Source organism: Elephas maximus, chromosome 11, assembly GCF_024166365.1.
Source record: "Elephas maximus indicus isolate mEleMax1 chromosome 11, mEleMax1 primary haplotype, whole genome shotgun sequence".
Taxonomy (NCBI): domain Eukaryota; kingdom Metazoa; phylum Chordata; class Mammalia; order Proboscidea; family Elephantidae; genus Elephas; species Elephas maximus.
Window position 1 is genome coordinate 88374521 of NC_064829.1, and position 7239 is coordinate 88381759.

The following is a 7239-nucleotide window of genomic DNA, read 5'->3' on the forward strand; positions in this document are numbered from 1 at the left end:
GCATGCTTTGGACCCAGCGTTGCTGTGCTGAGAACCTCCTAGACCCAGGAGACAGAGAGAGTTGTAACACTTAGAGACAGCACCAGATGGCAGCAGCACACGACAGCAGCAGCACAGGACTGCAGGACGGCTGTGGTGAGCTTCCCATTCCACAGAGAGAGCTGAGCACCTTCAGGCAGGAGAATTGCTGAAGTGGAGTGCCTCTGGCCATGTGTCAGCAGAGCTAAAGAGCTGTAACGCTTGCTGGAACATGGATGAGAAGAAACCCAGAGTCGTCTTGGTTGGAAGCTGTCCTGATTGGCGAACTGTATCCTGTCTCTTGAGTTGTTACTGTTACTTCCAAGTTGATCCTGATCTGAATTGTACCCTGTTATGTCTCTAATAAACCCCATAATCATGAGTATTGTCTGTGAGTTCTGTGTGGCCATTGCAACAAATTATCAAACCCAGCATAGAAATAGAGAGTACTGTGGGGAGGACTGCTAGTGTCAGAATTGGTAAAACAGTTGGGGAGCAGAGGTATGTCTGACCTCCACCTCATAGGAATCAGCTTTGGGATAATGGCGATTCCCATTATCCCCCATCTTGAATTTAGATGGCTTCTGATGTTACTACCACTATGTCCTACGTATAAATGTTTTTTCTGTTTCAGAAATCAAACAAAAGCTAAGAGAAACGGGTGCCATTGGTGATAAGCAAAAAGGGGCTAACTGTGGGAAAACACGAGTCCAGGAATACAGAAGTGTCCACAAGCCACTGGCTTGGTGTCACAATAAGAGTAATATAAAGAACTGAAATGGAAGAGAGAGAGTAAAAGAAGACAAAGACGCTCATCAGGATCAGGATGGTGTGTGTGGCTCTGGCCTCATGGGAATGTCTAGGGGAGAGGCTATTGCTGTGAATGTGTTGGACTTGCTGCTTGTGTCTGTGCAAGACAAAGACCATGGAGCCACTGGCTGAGACCATGAGGCCCAAACATATACCATCAATGGAGGAGAACATGACAGCATGTAGTAAGACTACAAATCTGTCTGGAATGGGAGAGTAACAGTATCCATAACTTTTCTCCATACTCGTGTTTTTGCTCTTTCTTGATCCTGTTACATTCATAGCAACAAAAGTATTTAACAACAGATACAGGATCCAGAAGAAGAAACAGCAGACACCAATGCACTTTTGGGATCTAATTCTCTGCCCCAACCACATACAGATTCTGGGGCAAAGCTTAATTACCTGAAAGCTACTCAGGAGGCAGGTGGTGCTAAGGGAAACCCCTCTGGCCACTCTGTGAAAATAGAAGACAAGTTTGCATCCATCATCGTCCAGGAAATATTTCCATCCAAAAGCTGTCATTGTCTGGAATTCCTTTAGTGAACAGAACCAAATTGTTGGCTAAAACCAGCTGGTTGAGAATCAAGTCTGTGGGCCTCAAGTTGTGTCCAGTGAGCAGAGTGAAGTTATAAAGACAAAGAGGGAGGCGTTTCCAAGGATTCCTGCTGCAGTTAGAATGAGGAAAATGATCCCCATTTCCAAGTTGGTAGATTCCATTGATTTCAATTTGAGTGAAGAAATAGAAGCATAAACAAACTAAAGTTTATTGCCTCCACCTTCCCAGAAATTTTTGTAAAGCTAAATCTAATACGTATTTCTCATTTTGTCTCTTTAAATGGGGACTAAGAATATATGCTAATGGGTTCAAAGATTATTAACGTCCTATGTTGGAAACAACTCAAATGTCCAACTAAAGGGGGCTGTTTGAATAAATGATCCGCTATTCCCACCATATAATTCTCCACAGGTATAAAACTGAATAAAAAACATTTCTTTATATCATGTATGATGTTAGTCTGAGAATATACTCTTATTCTGGAAACGGATAAATCGTAAGAAAGCATTAATAATTTCTTTTGTATTTTCATACAGGCTGTATGAAACTAGTATCAGCAAAAAAAACTGAACAAAGAGCAGATTGTAATGCTAAAGGCTAAAATTAATCATAACATTACAGCCGTTATTACTATTCATTAACATGTAACACAATGCCAAACTGTACAAAGCTTGAGACACAGGAAATTAAGGGAAAAATCAAAATGACCCAATTTTAATTTATATTTACCTCATTTTATTTTATTATTTTTATTTTATTTGACTCATTGTTAGTTCATTTGTTTATCATGTATTATTTATTTTATTCATTTTATTTTATTTCATTATTATTTGTTTCATTTACTTCATTTTATTTATTTTAATTAAAATTTATTTTATTATATTGTGGTATTTTGTTTACTTTATTTCATTTTATTTTAATTAATTTTGTGTCATTCATTTTATTTTATTTTAATATTTTTATTTTACCATATTTACTTTCACTTCATTTTATTACTTATTTTGTTTTACATTATTTTTATTTATTTTAATTATTCACTTCATTTAAATTATTTTATTTATTTTAAAAGACGATTTTAATTCATATTTTATTTTAATATTTTTATTCATTTTATTGTATTTATTTAATTTAAATTTATTTTATTTGACTAAATTTCATTTACTTCATTTTATTTTGGATACCTGGTGGCACGGTGGTTAAAAGCTCAGGTTGCTAATCGACAGGTCAGCCGTTTGAATCCACAGCCGCAACTTGGAAACCCTCCAGAGCATTTGTCCTCTGCCTATAGGGTCGCTATGAGTCAGAATTGACTGGACAGGCAACAGGTTTTATTTCATTGCAGGCAGTTTTTTTATTTTAATTATTTTAGTCACTTCAGTTTATTTTATTTTAATTAACTAGTTTTAAGTTACTTTGTTTCATTTTAATTAAGTTTATTTTATTTCATTAATTTTATTCTTTTATTTGTCTACCTTCCATCTTGGTTTCCCTCACTTTTTATATCCTAAACATGGTATATTTCTCTTCAGGTATCTTAAGACTATATGTGACGTCCAATCAAGGGATATTTAAATATTTTTTTCTCTATCTCAAACTGATGGAAGTAAATCTACTTTAAAAAGCTATAAAATTTTCCAGGTAACCACATGAAAACAAGTACATAGTAGTGCTGCTTATAAATCTGTCTGACCTGATAGAGGAACAGTATCCATAACTTGTTTTTTAAGTCTCTCCATCGGAAAAAAAAATGCATAATTAGATTAAGTGAGCTCTGTATAATTATGTAGCAAATTTCATTTCCTGATTACACTGTAAGTTCTTGATAAAAAGAAGTAATGTACTTTATGGATATGTGCTTATGGGTTCCAAGGTTATTAATTAAGGGCCTAGGTTTCAAATAACCTAAATGGCATCTAAAGTTGGCTGTTTGAATGAATGATGGACCATTCATACAATATAATTTTTTAGAGCTGTATAACTGAATGAAAAACACCTCTAAACAACATGTGAAGTTACTTTCAGTATATCTTTTTAAGTATAAAAGAGGAAGTGTGGAAGATAGTGTACGGTATGCTACACCATTATGGTTTTGAAGGTATATGAATATAAATGCACCTAAACATTGAATTGCTTTATAAAACTATATGATGAACCAAAAAAATTGTAAGAATGATGACACAGGAAGGCAGAGAATGACCAGGGTAGAGGGGCAGAAATAGAACCTAGATATACCTGAATTGGTCTTGTTTTACAGTTTTTACTTTTGGGCAAATACAAATATTTTTAATAATTAAATAACATTAAATTAAAGTGAAATTTAAACAATTAATAAAACTCAAAGGTAAAACTAAAACAAATTTATACAAAGATGATTATAATAAATTTGTGGCTTATCTGTACAAAGAAATAATATGTCAAGTAACCTAAATAGTAAGTTTAGCTATATAGCTTTACTAACATATGTCAAAGCAAAAATACCTCCAAAGATCTTAAAAGTTTACCTATAATAATATCATTCATAAAAATATCAATATTAATATTTTGAAATTCATAAGTACTTAATGTAATTGAGAGCTGCAGCTTTCACCAAAAGAAAAAATAGTAATAAAAGGCAAATAATTTAAGTAATAATTGTATAATACTAAATTTATTTGGTATGTTGACATGGGAGAACAACTGAGAAAAGGAGGGTGAGAATGGTTGCACGACTGGAAGAATGTAATCGATGTCAATGAATTGTACATGTACAAACTATTGAACTGGTGTATGTTTTGCTGTGTATATTCTCAACAACAACAAAATAAAAATAAATAAATAACCCTATGGAACAGTTCTACACTGCACACATGGGATCATCATGAATTCGAATCAACTTGAAGGCAACTAACAAAAACAACAAAGGGACACTGAAGCGAAAGTTAGAAGTAGTTTGATATATTAACACCAGAATGAAGTAAGGGTAGACATATATTGCAGAGGACAAAAAATTTAACGTTGCACAATTCAATTGACAAAATAAGTATATTATTTAATGTAATATCAATCAAATGGTAATCTTTCTAAATTTCCTCTAGTAATTTCCAAATATTAAAAATTTACTTAAAATTAATAAAATTTAAAACACCCAATGAAGAGGATTTGCTGTGAGAAGGATAAAGTTAATTAGTAATAGCATTTTTTAAAAATATGGTTTCATTTATTTTGTTGTTGTTGAGAATACACACAGCAAAACATATACCAATTCAATAGTTCCCACATGTACCATCTAGTGACACTGATCATTCTCACCCTTCTTCTCTGAGTTGTTCCTCCCCCATTAACATAAATTCACTGCACCCTAAAGTATCTGTCTAATCTTTCTAGTTGCTGTTGTCACTTTGATCCCATATAGATAGTTCTCAGAAGAGCATAATCCTCAATGCAGGCATTTTCTAGTAGTTAAGCTAAACTACTGTTTGGTTTTAAGAAGATTTAAAGGAATATTTTAGGTTTACGGTGTAAAGATTATCTCAGGGCAATATTTTCAGGGGTTCATCCAACCTTCTTTGCTCCAAGAGGTCTGGAGTCCTTCAGAATTTGAAATTCTGTTCTTTGTTCTCCCCTTTTTGAGTAATAGCCTTTTATTGATATAACTCTGTAAACTTTGGTCAATGGTACAGAATATAGAGCCTGTAATTAATAAGTAAATTGGTAAATATAGTTAAAATAATAAAAGCCAATTAAAAATAATTGGGAAAATAATTTACTTATTGCATGGTAATAAAATAGTATTAATTATAAAAGTAGAGGTAAATTTTTACCTCACACCACCCAACCAACCAACCCACTGCCGTTGAGTCGATTCTGACTCATAGCGACCGTATAGGACAGAGTAGAACTGCCCGATAGAGTTTCCAAGCAGCGCCTGGTGGGTTCAAACTGCCGACCTCTTGGTTAGCAGCTGTAGCACTTAACCACTACACCACCAGGGTTTCCCCTCACACCATATAGAGCTTTAAATAACACGCAGATTCTAAAATAGAGAATAAAAAAATCACAGATAAAAATATTTGTGTATATTTTTATAATCTTAGAGTAAGTTATTACTGTATATGACACAGATGAGAGGTCCCATTTTTCATAAAAATGAAATAAGGACAGTAGAAATATAGCACTAATTAAAAGTAAGCCCAAATAAAATATTTAAATGTGTAGAATGTAAAAAGGGAGGTTATCCATAATCACCTTGACATTGATACTGAACAGTTGGATAAAAGACAAAAAATGCCTACAATATGTATGAAAAGGCAGTTTCCCAAGATTGCTACTCCAGTCTGAGAGAGAGAGGATCAGGATGACACGGATGAGAACATCAAGGCACTCTGAAATATGACTCCCTGCTGGCAGGGTGACACTTAGGTCTTGAGATCTTTAAAGTCCTTGATTAATCTTTTTGTCTGAAATCCACAATTTTTTTTTTTTACATATTTATCTGTACATACAACTTGCATTTCTATAAATGGGAGAGAGAATGAGACTTATTTATCTCAATGGTAGAAAAGTTCTAAGAGCTTTCTGCTGATGAAGAGCTGGTAGAGACAGATTATTACAGACTCCGTTTAGCACAGCCTGCTCCTCCACAGAGAAAAAAAAAAAACAGAGAAACCCACATCCCAATGCTTGTCACAGGGACACCAGGTGTCTGCTCAGCTTCCAGAGCTCAGCATTGCTGCCTTCTTGCTCTTCTCCTGCCTGTGTGGCACAAAGCCTTCAGAGTGAACACTGTGAGGGTCAGTGTGCTCAGTCAGGGGCAAGCAAGAGAAGGTTTCAGAGAGGGCTGGAACCAGGAGGAAAGACGGGAGGTGACAGGGGACCTTCCTACAATATAAAAATACCTTTGTGGAAAAAAAATTTTTTGTGTTCCAAACCCAGAACAGAGAAACATTTCACAGGGGATAGTTATTGCTGGATTTCCTAAGGTATTTTCCTTCTAAATATCTTAAAGGTATCTGAAAAGAATTACTACATACCTGATTGGCATTTGCTGTCAGAACAGGAGGTGCAGGGGCAGCATCTGTGCAGGTGTGGAAAGTGGGTGTTGAACGGGGCAGCGTGGGAAAGGGGGTGTATAGGATTACAGACCTAACACCCTGGACATTATAGTATTGTTTTTACCTAGCTTGCCCAGTTAACTTTTACATACCCCAGTGATTTTGTGATTTCGCAGTTTCCTTTCTTCCCCCACCTTGTGTTTTCCATGATCCTATAAAGTTTGAAATTAACCTACCTTCCTCTTTGCGAAGTACAAGTGGTAAATCTGGAGGAAAGAGAGACTAAACAAAGGGCCAATCTGGTGACTGGAACTAGGACGGTGTCAGAGGATCTTTGCGATTACTCACAGAAGGCCAACCCGTCTGGAACGCAGTCATCGTGCCCACCTCAAAGGGGAACGAACAAATTTCTTGACTTCTTCAGACCTAAAACCCGTCCCTATCAAACCTTCTGGTCCGCCTCCAGGAGACAGACAGATTTAGGAGGAGCCCATTCCCCCAGTATACAACAAAGACCCTCTTGCTGCTCACCTCACCCCTGTCTCAGTAGCGGCTTCTGCGGCAGGCGGCTCAAATCCGTGCTTTCCGGTAACAGTGTCTGAACCAGAGATAAAGGATTGGAATTCTATGATCTCATCTCTTTGTTGGGAAGCGATTATCATATCACCTGTAATTGCACTGACAGTGTCTGCAAGGGGAGTGGAAATCATCTGGAAAACCATTTGTGAATTGTGTATATTAGTGAAAGCTATTAATGTTGAATAATAAAAGATTTCCAACAGCAGAGAGAGAAATACCTGGAGAACACCTTACTCAGAAATT

The 7239-nt window shown here is 35.7% G+C and overlaps 1 pseudogene; it reads right to left on the minus strand.

Annotated features, from left to right (window-relative positions):
* Positions 1-666: 666 nt before the first annotated feature.
* Positions 667-1548, minus strand: LOC126086157 (vomeronasal type-1 receptor 1-like; annotated as a pseudogene).
* Positions 1549-7239: the final 5691 nt, after the last annotated feature.